Source organism: Schistocerca americana, chromosome 2 (assembly GCF_021461395.2).
Source record: "Schistocerca americana isolate TAMUIC-IGC-003095 chromosome 2, iqSchAmer2.1, whole genome shotgun sequence".
Taxonomy (NCBI): domain Eukaryota; kingdom Metazoa; phylum Arthropoda; class Insecta; order Orthoptera; family Acrididae; genus Schistocerca; species Schistocerca americana.
In genome coordinates this window covers 766942457-766955699 of record NC_060120.1, presented here as the reverse complement: position 1 = coordinate 766955699, position 13243 = coordinate 766942457, and positions in this window count along the sequence as shown.

Here is a 13243-nt window from a genome sequence, read left to right as displayed (position 1 = left end):
AATAAAATTTATGCAAGACAGTGCATAGTGCAAGTGACTACAAAACCGTTTGTTGATTACTTAGTTTTTAGTTACCACTTGTACAAAAATATGTGGCGATACTACCTATTGTTTCATGTGGAGTGCAATATTTGAAGTAGAAAAACTCTATAAAGTGTACTGGACCCCAGTGACATGTGTATTACGAATTATTTATTTCAAGATATTGTTTTACAAACGAAGTTAGAAACACGAACATTTAAACGTCGCCTTTCTGGAAACAAAACTAAAACGAGCCTGAAGCAAGACATAGTAATCGCTGTGCTCGCCAGTACTTTCCAGTAAGACGATGAAGAATAAAACGTGTTGCGTCGCCGTATAAGTAAAGTGTGATGATTCCTGTGCACAAAATTTTAAGAGATTGAACAAGTTCCAAATCTGGAAAATAATTTTACGATAGGAAAGTAAACAAGGTAATAGATTTATACTACTTTCTTCCAAGAACATTGTTGATTACCCAGAGCAAATACGGAGGCAGTAAAACAAATTATTTATTTTGTGAGAGTAATATTGTTATGTATTAATCGATCAGGACACTCATTTGTCCTAGCAGACGCTGTGTGCATGTAAAGGAAGTGAAATGGAAACTATTCAGATATATATCAGTGAGATAGAATTCCACAAGAATGACTATTTGTACCGTAAAATTTAAGATTTTATAAAATAGTTCCTAGGCTGTTATTGTAGAAATTATATCTGTGCCAATAGCTTAAAATTTTTGAAAGAAACCTTCTACGCCAAAGATGCGCTTCAGGACCATTGTTCGGTTGATTAAGGTTGTTCTCCGTTCGTTCCCTTTCCAGAACGGTATGACGGGAATCATTCCACCATATTTTTCGGAAATGTGATGAGAGCTTGACTCTTAACTTTCTCATCTCTAGACTAACATACACGAATCTGATCTGTCGGAAACATGTGTATGGAGCAGGCGCTGGGAAAAAATAAGATAGTAGGAGACATTTCCTCCATAAGATATGATTCTAGCATTTGACTAACATTCACTTCTCGATATGAAATGTAATACGAAAGGTGCAATTAAGATTATGGAGGCAGTATTTGCACCACTGTATTAGACGAATGCTAAACAGACGTCACTAAACATTATCGTCTTTGTATACAACATGTCCCAACGGGAGTATAACATACGATACAAATGTAAAACTCAAACTTGACTGATTGTATGTATCATAAGTTTATGGCACTCTCTACAGCGTTAAATTTTATTAAGCCCTCCCCATCTTTGGAACAAGAGCCTTTCGTTTAATCTCCTTGAGATGTAAGGCTGATATAGTAAAGAAATTTCTTCAGACACCTCTTCATAATTGTACAGAGTGTATTTGTAACGCTTTCTAGCGAAAACATAAGCGTTCTGTATCAGTCATACTTTAATCCAATCACTAAGTGTTTAAACGATCATGCCGCAATGGCGAGGAATACTATTAAGTGTCTTACATTAGAATTTGTCTTTTGTGAGATTTATATATAGTGTGTTTCTGAGAGCCAAAATACGTCTTTTTTGGAGTTTCGGTATTGTGGCCAAAAATGAATTGCGTACTCTAGCGATAAATCCAGTACTAAATTCTAAACACGATAAATTCTAGCTGGTGTTAGTGATAGGACCATCCAAACTAGTAAAGAATATAATGGATTTTAACTGATGCAGAACGTCTTTATATTTGGGTTTAATGAATCAGTTGGAGCCCTCACAAAACTGTTCCTTAATGGTCGGAGTGACACGTGTTGTGATATGCGGCTGGAATGTTTCCCACCATACTGCTTCACTATTAGGAGCCTCCTACATATCTTGGATTATAGTTTATCCATCGCTGAAGTTACAGGATAACATCACACACAAACACACACACACACACACACACACACACACACACACACACACTAACACTTATTGCACGTCGTGCTGCAGTACCTTATATGTAAATCACTGTTGATATCTATTTATATGTAAGCTCTGTGAAACATATCTTGCATTGGTAACGAATAAAATGCATTAGAAATGTGAAGAACCCACTGCAGCGCTGACGGATTCTTTATTGAGTTTCTGTGATTGTATTTTATGTAAATACTGAGATGCAAATACAAAATGGTCTTTATTCTGTCACTGTGTTTTGTTTCCAATACGATTTCCGGTGATGACGCCATATTATGATCTTCTGCTCAGTGACAAGATAATTCAGCGACAAACTACGAGAAATTTCCAGTTAACATTAAAAAGGATAACACAAGTAAAATATATCTGTCCGCTGATTCCATCAACTTTTATGCTTAGCTAATCCGTAAAATCATACGCAAATAAGAAAAAGAGTTGAAAAACTGGTAGCTGCGCATACATCTCTTATTTTAAATTATTACTGACTTATTGATGACAGCACCTATCGTTATCTTTGTATAAAGTACGTTAGGGTAGTTTTATTGACTAAAATACGCTGTGTCGTTCGAATTTGCATCAAAAGCAGAAACACAGAATTTGTCGAGGTCCTCTTAGGTAGCTGCAGAAATCGGCAAGATGGTTAAACTAAGGGGAAGTGCATTCAAATGATTTAGAACGATGTCAAGTACAGTCGGGGACAGATTTCGCGAGACCCTCGCCTTTTTATTACACTGAACTGCAAGTTTAACTGCCTATTGAGCAGCGTAACAAGTTAGAATACACAGTGCTACCAACATACTATTTAACAAAACCTCCAGTTTCCTCTGCCGTAATGCCAACGGATAATTGTCATCTACTATCATCACAGTCAGTAATAACAGCCTTTCTCATGACGCGCCTTTTTTTTTTATAACATGTCAGTAATCGATTTTACTAACTGATTTGCAACTCTATATTTCCCATTACATTTTAACACATTGACTTTCGGCCACATAAAGCTTGCCGTTTGGTAGAATGCAGACCATTTTTATGGTTTTTGAATATTTAAGAAGACTAACTAACAATTTAAGAAGAGTAGCTAACAATAAAGATCGATTTACCCCGTCTGAACTATCGCAACACTTCTCACAAAAATTAACATGTGTCACATTGGTACTCTTTCTGGACCGGCGCTAACAGCACTTATTCATCGGATAGACAAGAGGAATCCTTTCGTACTGTGTAACGAATTAGGAGAGGCACAAATTTTCATTGCCGTGATTCCATTCTACAGCTAATGGTTGTCCATATTCGCAAGCTCGAATACACTTAATATACTGTTTGGTGCGGACGATTGCTGGATGTTTTTACTCGAAAGAGAATAGTTCATTCTAACTGTGCTATCCACTACTTTTTAAACTTGCTATAGGCATAGCAACTAAAATATTGATTTCAATCTAAGACAAACATGAGTTAGCTGTAATCTAACTGAGACAATTTTTTTATGATAGAAAAAGACAGTCTACTCTGGCTCTGGTGTAATATTCCACAATATTTGTTATTTTACGAACTGACTTTCGGCTATGAAGATATCGTCAGGTGCGGCTGCGAAATTTTTGCGGGATCAGAGATTTTAAAATACTGCATCTACAGCATATCACAGTTAGCTTTGAAATATGGTAACTGTTAATGTTTGTTGTGGACTAAAAGCGCGATATAAAACTATTTACCTTACACAAAACAATATGTGACACATTAAGTAAGGAACCACATGACAAATTACAACAATTGTCCTTAGAAGAAAAAATAGTTGAACAATATTCAGTAAACTACGGTGAAGTGTTATAAGGGACTGAATTAACAAGGTAATCTGGACCTTAACAAGTCTTCATATTATAAACTGCTACAAAATATTGCTAGTGAGATTGAACAGGTAAGTGAAACAATGAACAAAATAAATGAAGTAAAGGAAAAATAAGACACATGAGTACGAAGGGTAATTCACAAAGCGGTCTGGATGTGATTACTAGCATTGTCTGCAGTTGGTAAGAGAATTATATCGGATCATTCAGTACTAAGATTTGGCCGTTGGGCATATGTTAAATAATTTCCATTATTTCAAAAAAGTTCATCTCTCCATTTCTGGATGTTATGTAAGACTTCGAGTTGCACGTCGCAACTGTGTCCTCTTTCAAGCAGGTGACCTGCAAAAGTTTCCTGTATCGATACATTAATATTACAATAACCTACAGAGCGTCATGGATCGATGTGGGAATGGTGATTCTAAAGGAACCCGAAGGAATGTAAGAAGTTGCAGATTGCAGTGGTTGTTAGTGTTACCAGTAGCACATCTAGAGAGTGAACTCGTAGAGAGAAGGGTAATCTAATTTTTGAAATGGGGGAGGCCAATTTAAGCCTGCTTCTTGTTTGCAATTCTCATATATTACTACCCACAGCTAAAAATGTTGATAATAGAATGTGAACCTCTACTTACTCAGCTAACTAATATAAAATCAGCATATAATTTATATAATTAATTATGATCATCTGACAACATATCGGCATGTAATAGTAACACATACGATTTTTTAAAATGACAACTCCAAGAATCAAAGCACTAAAAAGAGAAGCCTGTTTGTTATATTTTTCCAGTTGACATAGAACTGGTCAACAGACACAAACATTGGTAACTCGTGCCCTGCTCTTATCATTTTTTCTTGCGTTTCTGTACATTGTTCACTACATTTTTGCCATCACATAAGAACCGTCTATGTAATTTTAAAAATACTGAAGAACCACCAGCACTACGGACAAATTTTGGATTCGAGCCTGACTCGAACGTGAGACCCTCGGAATGCTGTCGAGAACCAATGCATCGGACCACCCGAAAGGTGCCTACAACCTTCCTCTGTAATGCTGCAAAAGTGCGGCGCCCTGTGACCTCATCCTCGGGTTCAGTGACGGCTCAAACAGACAGGTGTCGACACGTACTGAGAAAAGGCCAGAGCTCATAAGTTTATGTGATGTTTGAGGAAGGTTAATGAAGTCATATGGTATCAAATATCGCAGGCGTGTCACACGATGGGAAGGTTGTCACCTCCCCCCCGCCACCATCTCAGTCCAATCTCATCGCATCTCTTGATGCCTCTGCAGTGAAGATCAGATCGTGACACTCATCACTGAAATCACGCGGTTTCCTTATGGGTGGCTGAGGACACGCTGTCGCTCAGAATCGACATGAAAAGTCCTCAGAATGTGACGTAAGGAGGATAAATGAAACCACCCCTTCCTTTGGGGCGTTTATTTACACACAGTTCGCAGTCGAAAACGATAGATTTCATTGAGATGTGTAACAGAACTACGTTCTTGACAACCTTCGATATTTCTGTGCCACGTGATGACTGGGTGTTGTGTGTTGTCCTTAGGTTAGTTAGGTTTAAGTAGTTCTAAGTTCTAGGGGACTGATGACCATAGATATAAAGTCCCATAGTGCTCAGAGCCATTTGAACCAACCTTCGATATTGCTGACATTCAACAGAATATTAAAACCCTTCTTTAAGGACATAATGGGGCTGCAAACCCACTGAACGTGATTTGGAGTGTAGCACGACCGCAGTTTTTGCTCTGGGATAAGGTGGTAGCTGTGATCTTATTGATGATAATTTCTACCTGGTGTAATTTCGTTGAATATTTATTATTTTGAAAATTGGTTTTTGGCTGTTACGCCGTCGTCAGATACAAAAATAAATACTCGTACGTGTGGCTGTGAAATTTTTGTAGAATCACTGGCAGCCGTTCAAAATGTTTCGACGAAAATCGAACTTCATCCGAAGCAGCTAAGGGTGTTTACGCTTTTTCAGCCTCCTTGTTTCGCATCCTCCTGTGGCGCAGTCATGGAGGGGGGGGGGGGGGAGGGTCGACATAGATATATGTAAGAATATAGTCGCCAAAGGTCCCTCTAAGGCCCCCTCGTTCGGCAACACACTTTTTGCCACTCGCCAACTTTGTTGACCACTTTAAAAATGTACATGTAGGGAAACAACCCTTGCCCGAGTCCTAGGTGCCCAGGGGCAGGCGACCCCTTCGTCACTCCCCAGATTTCGCATGCCCGCAAGCAACGCCGTAGCGCCACTCAGCCGAAGGGTGTCGATGAGGTTGCCTGTCCCGCAGGCAACAGGAATCGTTGCATAGTTGTCCTAGTGCAAGTACATTTTTAAAGTGCTCAAGAAATGTACGTGGGTAAAACACTAAGGGTGTCGTCGAACTGGAGGGTCTTGGAATCTTTTCCGTTGTATTCAAGCCACGCCGTGTCAATATCGCACCCTGACCCTCTCCCTCTTTCACTCCTCCCTTCATCTTTCCCGTAATCACTCTCCAGGATGGCGCGAAACAGGTCGGCCGAAAAAGTATAAACACGCTTTGCTGCTTCGTATCACGTTCATATGTCGTCGAATCGTTTTGATCGGTCCGTAGTGGTTCCACCTTGTACACTAGAACTAAAATTGGAGTCACGCTACACTTCAAACCACATTGCAGCCCCGTGACGTCCTTAAAGAAAAATATAATCTTTCTAGGAGTGTCAGCAACGTCGAAGGTTACCAAAGATGTCGTTCTGTTGCAGATAGCAGTGCAAGTTGTCGTTTTCGATCATGAAATGTGTGTAAATGAACGCCCCAAGGGAAGGGGTGGTTTCATTGACACCATTTATGCCACATCCTGACGTGTAGGTTTCTAAGAGCGGTGTGTCTTAAATGTTTCCGTCGGCCACGCATAAGGAAACCGCGTGATTTCAACGCTCGGCGTCGTGGTCCTGACCTCCATTACAGAGGCGTCAAGCGAAGGGGTGACATGTGGGTGGACCGGTCTGTGCAGCCCTCCATCGTGTGACACGTCCACGATAGCGTTGGGCGGAATTGTGGTGAAACTTGGTGCCGGCGTGACATGCTTAAGACGCGTTACACCTCACATGAACTTCTGCGCTTTGGCCTTTTTCTCCCCGCATGAGTCGGCGCCTTTCTGTTTGAAGCGTCAGCGAGCCCGACGGTGACGTCGCAGGGGGCCGTGCTTTTCCATCATTACAGAGGAAGGTTTTAGGCACCTTTGAACAAATTACAAACTCCTGCGACGTGATGGGAGAAAAGGCGGGGTTTCAAAAAGTGACCTTTCAATTCCTTTACGCATCTGCACAGAATCTTCTCTGGATGCAGCACTAGACAACCACTGGACACCGGACAACAGCCATTGTCCGCCGATGTGCTCGCGACTCTTCGCACGTTGTGCCAATGATCTACAGCGCAAGGTGCTGCACTCTCATAGACAAGCATAAGATTATTTATTAATGCCGTCTGAGTTTCCTCGCGAAGTATCCTCGCTAAATCGAGTGAACACTGTGCAGTAATAACACTGGTCCGACCACTGCTCATTCAGCATGGCCGTGAGGAATATCAAAATATGTAATCCACAACTGCCAACAAATTTTACCTGTAAAAAAGGTAGGTGCATACATTCCTGGCGCTTCTGGTCGGCGTGTAAGTCTTGCAGGCTGTTTAGGGCTGCACATTTCAATTGCCATTCCTTAATTGAGGTTTTAGTGTTTTTCTTGTAGTGACATTATAGGGCTGCGTATCAGAACATTAGAAAATCAGGAAACTCTAACTTTGTGACTTTTCGCTCGCTTTGGGTACTGACCTTTATTTTGTGCGATGCGGGGTCTTGGAGGGGGGCGGGGGGATGGGTGTGACAGATGTCTCATGCAGTTTGAAACATTTGCACCGTTTTAAATAGATCGTGTTGATGTGAATTATTGTCGTATCCTAAGGGCAAGGTTTAAAAGTTGAGGATAAAAAGAAGGTATGAAGATAGGTTTAATTTCCTGTTAACAACGAGGTTATTAGGGATGGAGCAGGTAGGATGAGGAAGGAAGTTGACCATATTCTTTCAACAAAAATTACCAGTATTTGCCTTTTACGGTAAATCTGAAACAACATGGCCAGATGGTACTTCTGAACATGGGTGTAGATGTACTGCGTGTTGTAACCGAAGAAAATCAGTGGATGGTAGTGTATGCAGTTTTGCCTGAACGCTATTAGCTGCTTCCGCGAGCATACCTGTAGAATATGTTAAATGGTGACGAGATTTGGTGTTTTTATGTTAACTAAATTGAAAGACGTTATTGGTTGAGCATTAACAAAAAAAGTATCTCAATCAAAGCTCTAATTTACTCGACAGAAGTAATGTTATATATTTCGTGGCACAAAGACGGTGCTGAGCACTATGGACTGACTCCAGAAGTATGTCCATTGCCGCCGGCATTTGTTGTCAAAAACTGACACTTTGCAGTCGCAATATAAGGAAAAATACCAAAAAGATTCCATCAGATTTTGATACTGCACTATAAAGCCTGTACAATTTCGAAAAAGAAACTATCGTGAAGCTAGATTATTCCTTTGGTCTTACACCCTCAAAAGTTTACCTTGAATGATCATTTACAAGAAATTATCAGAAAAACTAGCTTCAAACTTGGCTTGTCGCCATCCTTAACTGCATGTTAATATGTTCCTACATGCGTGAAATCGAAAAACTATCAGAGTACTGTCAGTCCGTTTCAGATAATGAGAGAGAATATCCTGATCATGTATCACTTCTCTCTTATGTTTATCTGCTGTGTTCAATAAACTAATGAATAGCACTATAAGCATCTAATATAAATGAATTACAACTTATTGTCATAACTTTATGACGAAAGTTTATTTTTATAAAACAAGGTATCCGGAATACCAGCCTGCACAAATCATCACAAATTACCAAGATATTTAATACTTTTGTCTTTGAAATGTTTTGTGTCAACGTGCAGTGCGCAGTCATATTCTAGTAGCGGTAAAGGACTACGACGAAAGTATGGAAATGTGGCAGTGGGAATAGTCACATAACGAAACCTAGTTAATAAATTATTCAGTGCCACAATTTAGTTAGCAGACGTGTGTATTCAAACAACTAAAAGATAGCCCAGGAGAAGAAGAGAACTTCAGACTTTAACAAGTGTGCACGTGTTTCACCTTCAGATCTGCTCTGGGTACTGATAGGTAGTGATAATACCTAGGAGGGAGAAGTTTCTTACGATTTTATTACTGAATGTCAATCACGCTGCTTGTAGCAATATTACGAAAGAAGAAAAAATTTCTGCAGTCAGACTGGAACCAGAACTAACACAGTTTTTCCTTTACAGCGCAACTACGTTACTGTAAGACTACCGAACATCTGTGGCAGATAGTCCTTTCATTGCCACATTAATGGCTAAGACTGTTAATTCACAAATTAAAAGACAAAACTGATTGTAGTTCCTGCTTGGAACGAGCTTACAAGACTCAAAACCATAAATTTATTAACTCAATGTTGGCTTTTAAGTGAAAATTATTAATAATATTAAATCAAAATGAGAAGAAAATGACAAGTGAGTATGGAAGGATAATTGTCACCCACTCCAGGAACTAAGCCGAATCACAGAGTTGCTAAACAAATTACGGAGCCTTGTTACATTTAAGTTACCCCAGGTGCAGGCAGGCCTTAATTTCGCTCCTGAGCTGTTTCTTGTACTTCGAAGAAGCGGTGTAGGCACCCATCGAGCTGATCAAACAAATACGTCAGTGAGTTTTGTTTGTGTAGAGAGGTGTCGGATCTAAAGTGTCATTACGAATAATACTCAGATTCATCCACTGCTTTATGAACATCATACATTAATAGCAGAGTGAGACAACTGAGTAGCTATTCTCTTCTGCAGGTGCCACAATAGTTTTCTTTTTTAGGTCTTAAGCAAACTTGAAACGGAAAACACATTCGTCAGACGCAAGTCACTTATTTATAATTTTCTAGTAACATCAGTAGCTATACTGTAAACATTGTTGATAACAATTTTTGCTCTTTTGACCATTAAGGGCTTAAAAACAGTTGTTGTTAGGAATGCTTTATTAAGATAAAGTGAGCTCGAAAACTTGAGAAGGCTTTGTGTAGTGCAAATCCTATTCCAGCCTCTGCTAACGTGAATGGAGAAGTTGTTGTCATCAGAACATGCAAAAAGAACACAAAACACTGACAGTATTGTGTAGAATATGTTTTCAATAGGGACAACTACCGGTCAATCCACTATAATTGAAAGAACGCAAAATATTGTCTATTTGTAATGATTATAATATGACTGTTGCTAAAGCTTTGTTATTAAAAGCGAAGTGCTTCTGATGAATGAGCTTGTCAACCTGCAGTACGCTTTATAAGGAGGGAAAATAAATGAAAATGTGTGTAACAAACTGGGCGTGTGGTGGAGTGTTCGCACAGTGCCTCGCATTTGGCGATGTCTCCTCTTAATTTCTCTTTGATTTCATACTAGCGGAGCCTTGAGGCTATCAAAATAGTTATATGGGACTTACTAAGGTATAATTGTTAGAACAGATGTTAAATAGTACCGTACGTGTGGCTGAATATGACTCAACCGGCAACACTTATATTAATTTCATTCTATATGCTGGCGACATGAAGAACGAGTTCTGAACTGTTCTGAATGTTTGTTCCTTGTCTCGTGCAAGTTTCCAAGACTGTGCTGTGTCTGCTGATACTCAGAACTGATTGAATATATGCTCAAAGCTGTGACTGTTGAACAGGTTTATTTAATCTTAGAAGCTCGCTACAGTAGTTCGTAAAGTAATACAGGGTTCCTTCTGCTGAAGGCACCAATGACTGCAAGTTCATAAGTAAGAAAATAAAGAATTGGAAGTTGGAACAAGGCCTACACTCAGGACGAGGCAGTAAATCAGTGTGGCGGTACAGGGGAGAACTCTGTAAATCTTTGGAATCACACAAGGATCTAATAGTAATTTTTTTTCACTTAAAGGATTAGGTAATAAGCCTCTTCAGACTTCAAATTTTTAAGGCTGTTTCTTTCTCGGCCTTCCAATGTCTCTTTCTTCTGAGTGCTTCTATTTGTTTACAATGCCTGGAATTCTGTTATCATCCACACGTTTAAGATGTTGCCTCAATTTCTCCCTATATTAAACCTCTTAGTTGTTTAAGTTCAATATTTCTAATTATTTTCGTATATTCTCATTTCACGTAAGACCCCCCCTTGAACAACCTTTGACAGATCCTAGAAGTCTCATTTTAGCCGACTGTATGCTGCTTTTGTTTTCCTGTTCGTCTATCCGAGGTGCACTGCCAAAGAACAAGATAGAGACAGCAATTGTTTTGTAAAATTTTAGCTTTGTGCCTTTCCCCGTCTTGTTCTTTAAGGGGCTCCGGAACGCCCTATACTTGCAATGTTAAAATAACGCTTATAAATTACATCTTTCCTCACAAAGTACTTGAGGTAGGAAGTTGAGCTTTTTACAGATTATTTATTGGAATATGGGCTACAACTTAACACAGGGATTTTACAAAATTTTAGTTCAGTTATTAAAGATGATTTTTTTCAATTGTAATGAAAATTCACAACATTTTTTTGCAATTTTTTATTTACATATTCAAAAATATACAGTTTTTTTGGAAAAAGGCTGTGTTAAATTATGCAGAAGGTACTGTGTAACATTTACTGAAAGTTTGAAACAAATATGTTTGGAAGATCCTTAGAAAACATGTAATTAGTATGAGAAAATAAAAGTTTTGGGAATCGAGCGACAAAGATTGGATTAACTTTTTAGTGCATTCCAGGTCCATAGGATGGATTATCTACATCCTCTGCAAACTCCTCCTCCAGCTTCCTCTTGTTCCTCCTCCTGTTTACTCTTGCTTGTATTTCTAGACTCTTTACAGCCCTGTCTGCAGCCCGAAGGCGTTCCTTGTCTAAAGCAAGCATCGCTCGTACCATGTTAGAACCTATCTTCATTCCCATATTTCTAAATACCTTGCACCTTACAATGTTGCCATCATTGAAAGTCGCAACAGCATCATACACACCAAAGTGAAGTGTTTCTATTCCAACAAATACAGTCTTGGGGATTCTTGACCATATAACACTATTTACACTTTCATTGGGGTTTTGAGTTTTTCCGTGAATACACTTTTTCAACAGTTCAGGTGCTGCTAAGTCTCTGAAAATAGGTTTTATCACCTCCATACTTTATCTCACATCACTAAAATGTACCTGATGAACACGGACGTTAATAATAACACCATTTGACAGCAGTTTAACAGCGCCACAGTGGGTCACGCCCATGTAGAACACATTTCAAAAAAAATTTAAAAATAGTTGTAGTCTTCGGAATTGAATAAATTATGTATCTATTAAAAGGTGATAGTCTGAAGATTCAGAAAACGCAAAAAAGTAAAAATTGAACTTTTCATGATTTTGAGCCTTTCTGGAGCCCCTTAAGGGCCTGTTTACATTATTCTGGTTCATGTTCGGTTTTACATGCAGGTATTCCAGTTGCAATATATTCATTTATCGTCTGTCATTTTCATTTGTAGTTCACTATTGCTATGGGGTGTATGGGTAGCGCATGCTCTAAGCCAAAGCGGCCGTATGTGTATCTCTACTTGCTCGTCATCAACTCGCTCGTGACAACACTGACCATTCCTATCCTGTATATTGTTAATGGTGACGAGAAATGGTGTCTTTATCCTAACATAAGGAAAAGAAAGGAATGTTTGAGCCCAAACAAAGCAGAAACTCCCCGTACAAAGACTTGCGCACATCACATGTTATTCATCTGGTGGAACAACGACGACGTGGTGTACTACGAATTGGTTCCCCGAGGTGTAGCCATCACTGCTGACATTTGCTGTCAACAACTGAGACGTCTTGCAGACGCAATCCAAGAACAACGACCAGGAGGACTGCATGAAGTGATGCTGCTCCACGATAAGCCCGCCCGCCCGCATTCTGGTAGAGTGACAAAAAAGTTATACAGGAGTTGGATTAGGAAGTCATTCCGCACTCACATTATTCACATGATCCATCGCCTTCAGATTTTCATATTTTCCGCTCTCTATCGAACAACCTTCAAGGGACTTTGTTTCTGGAGAAAAATTTACTCCTGCCCGCATCTCGTGGTCGTGCGGTAGCGTTCTCGCTTCCCACGCCCGGGTTCCCGGGTTCGATTCCCGGCGGGGTCAGGGATTTTCTCTGCCTCGTGATGGCTGGGTGTTGTGTGCTGTCCTTAGGTTAGTTAGGTTTAAGTAGTTCTAAGTTCTAGGGGACTGATGACGATAAATGTTAAGTCCCATAGTGCTCAGACCCATTTGAACCATTTTTTGAACCAAAAATGTACTCCGAACATGGCTCGTCGTGCTTCTGCCTCAAAACCACATGATTTCTACCGTCGCCGATTCGAAAGGTTACCCCAGCGTTGGCAG